This window comes from Acomys minous, assembly GCF_964271855.1.
Source record: "Acomys minous genome assembly, chromosome: 9".
NCBI classification, from domain to species: Eukaryota; Metazoa; Chordata; class Mammalia; order Rodentia; family Muridae; genus Acomys; species Acomys minous.
This window is the reverse complement of record NC_140490.1, coordinates 53,834,505-53,845,259: the sequence shown is the minus strand read 5'-3', so window position 1 is coordinate 53,845,259 and position 10,755 is coordinate 53,834,505.

Genomic DNA, 10,755 nt, shown 5'->3' with positions numbered 1-10,755 from the left:
AAGGATTTGGTACTTGTCCATTTGGTTGGGAGAGCTTAGCCAGGCCAGCATTTCTGAGATGGACTGGGATCTTGCAGATGGAGGGCATGGGAATGAACACAGATGTCTTCCCAAAGCCTGGGTGCTGTGTGCATCCATTCCAGGTTATACTTTTAAGTAAACTGAAGAGAAGAGATGGAAATGATGTTTTTAGTATTAAGGGTTTTATACTAATGGCGGATTCTATTCCTGGCTATAGTTCAATCAGCATTCTTGCTTCCTAGTTATCTAAAACAAGAGAAAACAATCGTGCGCTACTGATTGCAAGTGTGTTCATGTGCCTCGCAGAAACTGAGGCTTGATTTTAAGACATTGCTTTTGCTAAGTTCAAAGTTTTAGGGCGACTAAGCCTTAAGAAGCAGGGCCACTAAATGAGACTGAGTGTGTTTTGGAGAGAGACAGCTACAACACTGGAGGCCACATAGGACCCAAACCTATGTATCATGCTTCCATAATGTACATGAAAAATAAACTGTCTCTCCAGTAACAATACAACTGCTAAAATATGACTCTGCTATATCATGGTAAGTTGGTGAGACACCTACTTAGCCATTGGTTGAACCCAGGCTTACTATCTTACATGTTGTAGTAACTACATTTCAACTGTCATGACAGCCTTATGGCTAGGACCCTGGCATTTAACTAAGTTGTCTCACTGTGAGCTTGTAGTTGGGTGTAGTAGCACACCCTTGTAATTCCAGCAGTTCAGAGGTAAAGGTGAAAGCACCAAGAGTCCAAGGTTGCCCACTTACCTTCATCAGGCTAAAGACCATATTTCACTGCTGGCCATTTTTATTAGAATTACATGCCTTGTTATTTCTAATCAGTGGTTTGTAATAAAGGAAAATTGGGATAGTCTGTTGCCAGACACTACTCGATTTGTCTGTGACAGCACCTTATGTAGCCCAGGCTAGCCCTGAATATACTATGGAGCTGAGGATGGTCTTAGATGCTGGGATTATGGGTGTGTGCCACCATATCAGGCTTGTGCAACACTGGGGATCAAGCCCAAGGCTTCCTGTATGCTAAACATGGTGATCTGAAAAAGAAATCTCTCCCATTTGCTCTGGCATTTGAACACTTGGCTCTCACTAAGTGGTGCTTTGCAGTGGAGGTCCTGGGAAGGTGTCTCACTGGAGATGAGCTTTGGGACTTTGTAGTCACCCCACTCCCAGTTCACTTTCTCTTCTCTGTCTTAGAATCTGAGTGTGTGATCTTTCAGCTTCCTGCTCCTGCCTCGTGCCTGCCACCTGTTGCCATGGCATCACCCTGCCATAAAGGACTCATCTTTCTACAGCATGAAGCCATCTGTCTTCTGAGCTGCCTTTGGTAGTGATGCTTTATCACAGCAAATAAAAATAACTAATACACTAGGTGAGCACTCTACCAACTGAGCCACACCCCACCCTGTCCTTAACTTTTAATGAGTGTCAACAGTGCTCTAGGCTCTGCTGCAACGTAGCTCAACCACATGTCGAAGAGCAGGCTGCATGTGTGCATGTACTTTAATCAATATGCATTTACTGCTGCTTTAAATGACACTAAAACACAGCTACTCCCCGGGTGTCGTTACCACCCACAATAAGCCAATGGGCCCTCTCCTACTTTATCTCATTAGGTTCCTGGAAAGCTTCATTCAAATCAAGTTATGTTAAATGCTGTCAAGAAAGCCATTATCCTATGGAGAACTCATTTATGAAGCAATAGGTAAGATATTATTCATTTGTGGAATCTTGGTGTCAAGTCCAGGCTTTTCTTCCACAGTTACCCGATCTGTACTCTAGGAAGCAATTCATTCTTCACTCAGCATCCTTGACCTCCAGTTAAGGCAGCATAAGCAGAGTGTCTGCTCCCAAGATATGATAGAGAAGCCATGACCGTTTATATCAGAAGGGAAACGATAAGTCTGTTGTTGTAATAAAACAAGGCTTTCTGTAGCTGTAATAAAACAATGAAAAAAGCATCTTGGGGAGGACAGGGTTTATTTGGTCTTACAGGTCACAGCCCATTCTTATGCAGCTACACCAAGGCTGGAACCTAGGGACAGGAAACGAAGCCGAGATCCCTGAAGAACGCTCCTTACAGGCTTGCTCCCAGGCTCACATTCAGCTACCCTACTTTTCCAGCCGAAGCAGATCTGCCTAAGGATGGAACCACCCACAGTGGGCTGGGCCCTTCTCATATCAATCATCACTCAAGACAGTGACCCACAGACATGCCCACAGGCCAGTCAGGTCGGGCAATTCCTCCTCTGAGGCTCCCTCCTCCCAGGTGTGTCACGTTGACAATCAAGATTAGTCATCATCACCGTACTTCCAAAACTATAACAACCGAAGTGTTACTGGAGTGCTAGGAAGATCCAAAGTGAAAATAAAAGCTGAGAACAAATTATTGCATTCACAGATGCTCAAGCATCCTCAGTATACACAAGCAATGAATAACAGAGACATTTCTATAAGCCTTTATCTTTTCAATTCTTCTTATTTAGCTCTCTGATAAGTATGTCCTAATAAAATATTTCACTCTTACAATAAAACTACTGAGGGTAGCTGGAAAGGTTGGTAAAAGAAAGACTCGGGGCTCAGGAGATGTTTCATTGCCTAAGAGCACCCTTTCTGTAAGCTTCCGGCCCTGAGTTCAAATCCCCAGCACTCTCAGAAAAACGGAGCATGCCTATGTGTGCCTGCATCTACAGCACGGGAGGTGGGCGTGAGAAAAGGTGGAGATAGACCGAGAAAGATGTTTGACATCAGGTTCTAATATCCATATATAGCGCTTGTGTGGGTACACAAACTCTCAGGATTATGTGCACACACACACACACACACACACACACACACACACACACACACTCACACACACACACCACAAAAACACACTTATAAGTATTACAATGTTCCATGACTTACAGAAACTCTTAGATATAAGTGCCAGGTTTTAAAAATAAAAATGTCTGTCCATTTTTTCATAACCTGTTTGCTAATTGCTTCAACCCAAGCCATCCTGACCCTGTCCTCCCCACTCTAAAAGTAGCTCAGCATAAATGTGCTTGGGGGATAAGAGGTGATGGGTGCGGACAGGCAGCCAAGGTGCAAGAGTGAGGTAGGGTGCAGGGGAGACCTGGAGTTGGGCATTAATGCTCTGTGTAGCTAAGCCCGCTGCTATGCTTCTAGAAACAAAGCATCCCACCCCCACCCTGACCCCCCCCTTTTTTATACTGCCATTTAGTTACAGGCTACCACTGGAAGCCTCTGCCAACATGGGCTGTCCCATCAGCCCTCTGGCACACTGTGTTGATCAGTAGATAAAACCTTCCCGGCACTAAGCGTAGCCTCTGCCATGGGTAGAAGCCACAGCAGCCAGCCGGCAGCCCTGCAGAACTCACTAACTGCCTCTCCACCTGCTGTCACCCCCTTGGCTCCCCAAGGCTTTGCTTCTTGTGGATAGTCATGGTGCTTGCTTGACCTTGGCCCCTGCAGCTGGCGAGCTTCCAGAAACAGCTCTACTGACAAGGTGTGCAGGCACTCAGTACAGGGCAGCCGAAGGCTGCTGACATCCCCATGGCCCAGTTTTCCCAAGGAGCAGAAATGCTTCAGGCTTCAGTCTGGCAGCCTCAGACTCTGCCCTGCACCCTGCACGGAGGAAGCCACACTGTGCCTGCCTTCAGGGTGGACAAAAACAGCAAAGAGACGAAGACGAAAACAACAGCAAGACATGAATCGTACTTTCCCGGTCTGTTGAAGCTTGCTTTGCTTTACTGCACACTCAAAAAAAAAAAAATCCTGCCAGCTATTTAAACATGACTACAACATGAGTGACACATGGGCTTTTATCTGATTGATGCTTCCCTGACTCTTTGAAGTCCTTAGGCCATTTGAGAAGTTTCATGTCAATTTACATTTTTCAGTAAGTCGTGTGTGTGTGTGTGTGTGTGTGTGTGTGTGTGTGTGTGTGTGTGTGTGTGTGGTGCACTTGGAACTTGCGTTAGGATAATGGCTAGCTCCTGTACAGCTGACATTGAAAATTGCTCACACAAGATTGAGCCCAGGCGAAACCAGACAGGCGAGTTTCCCACGCGTGCGCGCCCTCTGCACAGAGTTGCTTTTTCTTTGCAAACTCCGGTTTGCTTTTATGTAGCCAGGAAGCATGTGTTGTCATGCCATGCAGTATCTGTGGCAGGTTCCCTTGTGTCTGGGAACCAGGAGCCTTTCCACATGGAAACCCATATCCTGCCAAAAAGAAAAAAGAAAAATGGGATGAAATCACCCTGTTGTTCTCCTCTTTTTCAGTATTCTCTCGGGGAGGAGTTCTCGCTGTGCCTGTGCTGGGGCCTTCGGTCCCTACTGTCATCTTGAAGGAACCGGGGACGACTCTTGAATCATTTTAAGATGCATTTAAAGGTGTTTTGCTTTTCTTCAATGTATAATCAGTTCCAAAGCTCTGTGTGTGTGTGTGTGTGTGTGTGTGTGTGTGTGTGTGTGTGTGTGTGTGTGTGTGTATGCTGGTGTATGTGTATGCCATAGTGTGTGTGTGTGTGTGTGTGTGTGTGTGTGTGTGTGTGTGTGTGTGTGTATATTACTCTATAGCACGAAAAGACCTTGAACATATTATGTAGCCCAGGCTGCCTTGGAATTCACAATCCTCCTGCCTCAGCTTCCTGACTATGCGCTTATAGGTTTGTTTGATCCTTGTAACTACCTTGGAGAAATTCTACCTGTTTTCTTCGGGGGTGCAAGATGACAGGGTCTAGTCTTCTTGTTTCCTTGCTTTCCCAGCTGATGCTCTCCTAGCTAATCTGTGGTGAAGCCGAGACTCAGGCCCAGATCTTCTGAGTCCAGCCTGAAAGCTTGATTTTTCTATTGCCAGTTCTCCAGTTTCCCCTAGCTTCTCTTGTGGAGAGGGAGTACAGGGACACCCTGTGCCAGCCACACCTGTACCTTCAGCCGTGGAATTAACTAACTGACGTAGAAGCTAAGCCAGCGACACACTCTTGCCGGAGTACTGGTGTCTGGAACTGCTAATCTGTCTTTGTCTCTTTCATCATTTATTTATTCAGCCAAGCCTTGCCGTAAAAAGAAATATCAACTCCACTTTGTATGTTTTTGTTATCTTTACATTTTTATAGTTGTTTTGACCAAACAAGTCCACAGCACCTTGCATTTAGGTGGCTTCGATGTTGATCTGATTAACTGGGTCTGCGTGATGGGCGAAGTGTGCTCAGCTCTGTGTGTCAGGACTGTATATTTACTCTCTGATGACTCACCTCCCATAGCTAGTTACCATCATCCTCTGAGAGAGAGAGAGAGAGAGAGAGAGAGAGAGAGAGAGAGAGAGAGAGAGAGAGAGAGAGAACAATAAATAAAAGAATCTGGTCTGAGATACATTATAAACTTGCTACAACACCTGTCTGTGCTTTTAAATTGAGGCCTTTTCTTCTCAGAGTCGCTCAGAGAAGTAACTGATATTCACAGCTATGGAGTTAGAGAAGGCCTCCCTCCCAGGTTCCTTGAAAGGTTTTCAAAGTTGTGTTTCCTGCACTTTCTTTAACAGCTTGTGTGGTGTGTTCTCTTTTCTAGCCCTTTCCCTTTGGGTGGAACGATAGATTCTTGGGCCTTGTGTGTGGCAGAAAGGGTTCTACTCCTGAGCTACACACTCCACCCAGTCTTTTTGAAAACTCATTGCAGACAACGACTGATGATTGCAGCAACTCAGGAGGCACAAATTCAAGGCCTGCCTGGCCTATCGTCGAATAAACTCAAAGCCAGCCTAGCCAACATTGTGAAACCCTGTTATCAGAAGTAAAAGTAAAAAGACAGATAGGAGCATGGGCTGGAAGGAGTGTGCTTACTTGCCTAGCACGGACTAAGCCTTAGGTGAAAAAAATAAAAGAATTTACAAATAACGAAGTGCCTTCTCTAGTCTCTACTTCCTGCCTTTCCTTTCTCTCACTTTCAAAAGCCTTGTTAAAACCCTGCCTTCCAGCTACAAGTAGAGGCACGCATGGCCACTGCACACATAGAAACATACGCACAATCTGAAATCTGACCTCTCTCCTCCCTGCCAGGCTCCTCTTGTCTTGTAGAGAGAAACATGGAGCAGAAGCCTGCATGGGTGGGCACAGAGAGCCGTTCCACACAGCCTTTCTCTTTTTTTGCCATTGAGCTCTTCCTCTCAGATAACCCACGTGTCCCTTGAATGTATCTTGAGCATGCTACAACTGCTCTTTAACAGTGCTCATCAGCAGACACCTTATTTCTGGATGGGAGCTGAGGGCATGGGACCCTAGAAACGTGGGTAGCTCGTACACAGACAGAAGGGCAAAGGGGGCACAAATCACACCCGCCAGAGCAAACCATGCTGGTGGCTGACTCAACTAGAACAGAGTTTGTGCAGGTACAGAGCAAAATAAAACTCGTTATAAAACAAGAGGCAGACTAGAGACACTACCGCTGTGGCTGTTGTGTCACATGTGCATCAGTAGGTGGCAGAGAGGAGAGAGGCTGCATCTACTCTCATTGTTCTGCCCTGTGAATGTCTGAATCATTAGCAGCCTAATATTCCCTCAAAAAAAAGCAAGCCCAAGACGACCACCAATGTGGAGCCAGGGAGCCCAGACAGAGAGCCAAGCTGAGTTGACCACTGGTCAGGCTGAGCTGACCACCGGTCCAGCTCTGTCCAAGCCTGGAGGGGCAGACCATGCTGGAGATAACCCCTGCCCAGCATCCCATAATGCTCGAGCAGGCATAACACTCCTGAGACCACTCCTCAGATGACCCCAGACACTCAGAGGCCTCAGACGCACTAAAAGGAGCAGTAAGTGGTGGAGAAATGGAAAAAGAAACAGAAGGCTGTGGGCACAATGAAAGAGGCAGAACCGGAGACTCAAGGGTAGTGAGGAACAGCCTGGTATGAGTAGCTGACGATGCATGCCACCTGGGACCAGGATGGGGTCCTGGCCTGTGCTGCCACAGGAGGGTGTCCCTGGTCTGGGCTGCCACCCAGGGGACATGTTGATGTCTAAGGGCTATGCAGAACTGGCCCCTCCCCTCATCTGGGCATTGTGGGAGACCTGGCCCTGGGGTCATAAAAGCAGGAGAGCTATCCCTGCCCCTCACCTGCTGAAGCACTAAGGAAAGCATGCCCTACACCTCACCTGGGCAGCACAGTAGAGCTGGCACTGGGTGTGGGGGTTGTGAGTGAGCCAGCCCTAAATCTGTGAGCGTGGAAGAACTGGGCCTGCCTCCTCCGGGTGTGCAGTGGCATCAGAGAGGGAGAGATCCCCTCCCCCTCCCTTTTGCCCTTGCCACCTGCAGTGAGTGAGAAAGTTGGTCCCAACAGGGTCATTAGAGCAGAAGAGATTTCCCTACCTCTTAGCCTGAAGCTCTCAGGAGACCAAGCCCTGCTTTTCTCTTGGGCAGCACAGACCTGGCCCTGGATGTGGGGATTGCAGAAGAACCAGCCCTGCCTCTTGTCTGCTGGGCAATGATGCAGAGGGAAAGATGCCCTCCTCCCCTCCCTCGTCCACTACCATCTATGGCAGGGGAAGAGCTGGCCCTGCCTGGGGTCATGAGAGTGGGAAAATTGGCCATGTCCCTCACCAACTTGGGACGCTTGGGAGAATAGCCCTTGAATCTCACCTGGGCAGCACTATAGAGCTGTTCCTGGTTGCTGGGGTTGCTGGTAAGTAGGCCCAAGGGATTGAGAGATGGGGAGCCGGTGGGCTGACCAGCTCAGGTACCTTTCAGGCCCAGACTCGGGGCTTTGAGTTGGCCCACCCCGACATGTACCCCATCGATGAACTGCTGGAGTGCATGAAGGGGACAGTCCTACAGACCCAAAACTACACAATCTACATGACAACAGGATGTCTGAGAGGAATCCCAGTGAGGTCCCAGTATTGAAAGGTAGTAGAAGACAGAGGCCTCATACCAGACGACGTTGCAACCATAAGACGTTGCAATGGACAATTGCAAGCAAGAACTATGGCCAAAACGGGCTTGCTGTGGGACACACTGTGACACACTACAGCTTCCACAGCTATTGTTTTCTCTCTGCTGGGTGAGAGGTTGCAAGGGTGGATACAAGGCAAGGGAGATGAGTGGGGCTGGTGTGTATGGTGTGAAATTCACAAAAATAAAAATAAAAAGTTTAAAGAAAAGTGAAGAGAAAGGGAGGAAGGGAAGGAGGGAGAGAGGGAGGAAGAAGGAAGGAAGAAAAGAAAGAAAGAAAGAAAGAAAGAAAGAAAGAAAGAAAGAAAGAAAACAAAACAAGAGACTGGCCAGGTGGTGGTGGTGTGCACCTTTAATCCCAGCACTTGGGAGGCAGGGTCGGCAAGCAGATCTCTGTGAGCTGGAGGGCAACTTGATCTACAGACTGAGTTCCAAGACAACCAAATCTACACAGAAAGAAACCAGGAAAAAAAAGGAAGAAGAAAAAAGAAAGAAAACAAGAGACTGTTTTCTGTGCCACTAACACTTCCTATTATTTCCAAAGTAATGGAAAAGAAGTTGGAGACTCAGGGTATAACTCAGTGGTAATTAAGTAAGTGCCTGGATCCCATCCCCAGCAAAATACACACATAATCCAGTGAAGCAAAATTGACATCAGTGGAGCACACTTTTCCTCACGATAAAGCATTGTGGACAACTACTAATGAGACATAAAATAATAATAATAATAATAGATAACAATAATCATAAGAATAATAAAAACAGAAAAAGCCACAATATAACACTATCCATGGGCTTCCATGGAGACCCATCATTTAATCTAAAAAGACTTCTAGATTCAGGAAATTCAGTTTTTTGTGAAGATTATGGACAAATCTTTGATATTTCTCAAAAAAAATTAGGAAGAATCATGAGCTTTATTTTTTCTATGAACCCTGACTGAGTAAACAGTACTCTCATGCAATTTTTATCTATTCTTAGACACAGATTGCAATTGATTTCTATGACTTCATTTTACCTTTCTTTGGTTTAGTCAGGGGTAGCAGGACAATAGCACACCTTCCTGTAGCAGAACCCTCTTTAGTGCAGCTGTTTGTTGCAACACGTGTCAGTAAAAATGAAAGGTCTCCATCCTTACTCAAGGCTGGGCTGCCAGATGCATTTTAGTGCCATGCCTTTGTCACATGAAGATGGTCATCAGAAGTGACCCTTGGGTGGTCAAGGACAGTAGACATCTATGAAAAGAGAGATGGTCCTTGGCCAGGGAGATGGCGTAGCTCTTAAGGGCCCTTGCTGCTCTTCCAGAGGATCTAAGTTCAGTTCCCAGAACCAAAGTCATGCAGCTTGCACCTGCCTGGATTGCCAGCTCTGAGGCATTTAGTATCCTCCTCCTTCTGGCCTCTGAGGGAAGCAGAGATGGTCGTGCTCATGCACACATGTGACGCTCATACAGATAAAAACATAAAAGCAATTCTCTTCTCAGCAGAATGAGGTACTGTCATATCAGGCTTTTACACATATTAAATGAGAAGAAATCTCCCTTCCCCTTGTCTGCTCTGCTTTCTGCTTTTTTTTTTTTTAACTGTCTTTTGTCTTTGTGGGAGAAAAGAAAAAAAAACTGTTTTGTGTCTGTTGTCTCAGCAGCTTCCACAGGAAGAAGAGAAAAGGACCTTGCTTCTTTCTTGGTAATGTGTAAGGACCAGAAGGTATTTTCCTCATTTCATTGCTATTGGCTTTCCACGAAAGGAGAGAAGAGGGTGAACGGAGGGGGAGGAGTGGTGATAAAGGAGGCAAGGATGAGGGGAGGAAGAGGCAGAAGAGGAGAAAGAGGAACTAGCTACATGTTCTCTCTAGGTTTTGTTGTTGTTGTCATCGTTGTTGTTGTTGTTTGCCTTTATTTGTATTTTATGCACATAGGTGTTTTGTCTGCATGTATATCTGTGTACCACATGCATATAGTGTCTCTGGAGGCCAGAAAATAGTGTTGCAGCCCCTGAGACTGGAGTTATACATGGTTTTCAGCTGCCAGATGGATACTGGGAATCAAACTCAGGTCTTCTGAAAAAGCAGCCAGTGTTCTTAATAGACAAGCCATCTCTCCAGTAACATCCTTCCAGGTTTTATAAGAGACCTGGCAAGAGCTTCACTTTTCCCCCTCTTGTGACATTCTTGAGCCCATGGTCTAACTGACCACTAGCTGACAATGTATAGTACAAAGCCCTGAAACTAATTAAGGCAGACTAAATGCATATTAAAGAGTTGTGCCGCCACTGCAGATGTAGCTCACTGACAGAGCACTTGCCTAGCGTGCACACATCTCCCGGTTCAGTACCCAGTACTACAAAACACAAAGCTCAAGGAAGAGAGATGAGCTACCTAAAAAGATCAAGAAGGGAGTTAGAGATTGGGAAGGCTTTACCGTTGCTCACCAGACAATATGTCCCATTCAGAGGCTGGTGGCTAAGCAGAGAAAGCCACTTGGCACTAAGAGAAGATCCTCAGCACCCACGTGCCGGAAGAAGAGAACAGACTCTCGCATGAGGCGTACCCACACGTGTAAATAAAGCAAGCAAATAAATGCAGTAGAAAAGAATCACAAAGAAGCTAAATTAAAATCAACAGCAAATGATCAATGCTCTTACACAGCAATTGGTTAAAAGGTTAGCTTAAGTAAGGGTTGATCTGCTGCCATGGAGACCAGCAGAGACAGCTAACCTTTTCTGTTCTCAGAGCTGTTCTGATACTACCAATCCTAGAAACCAAGGAT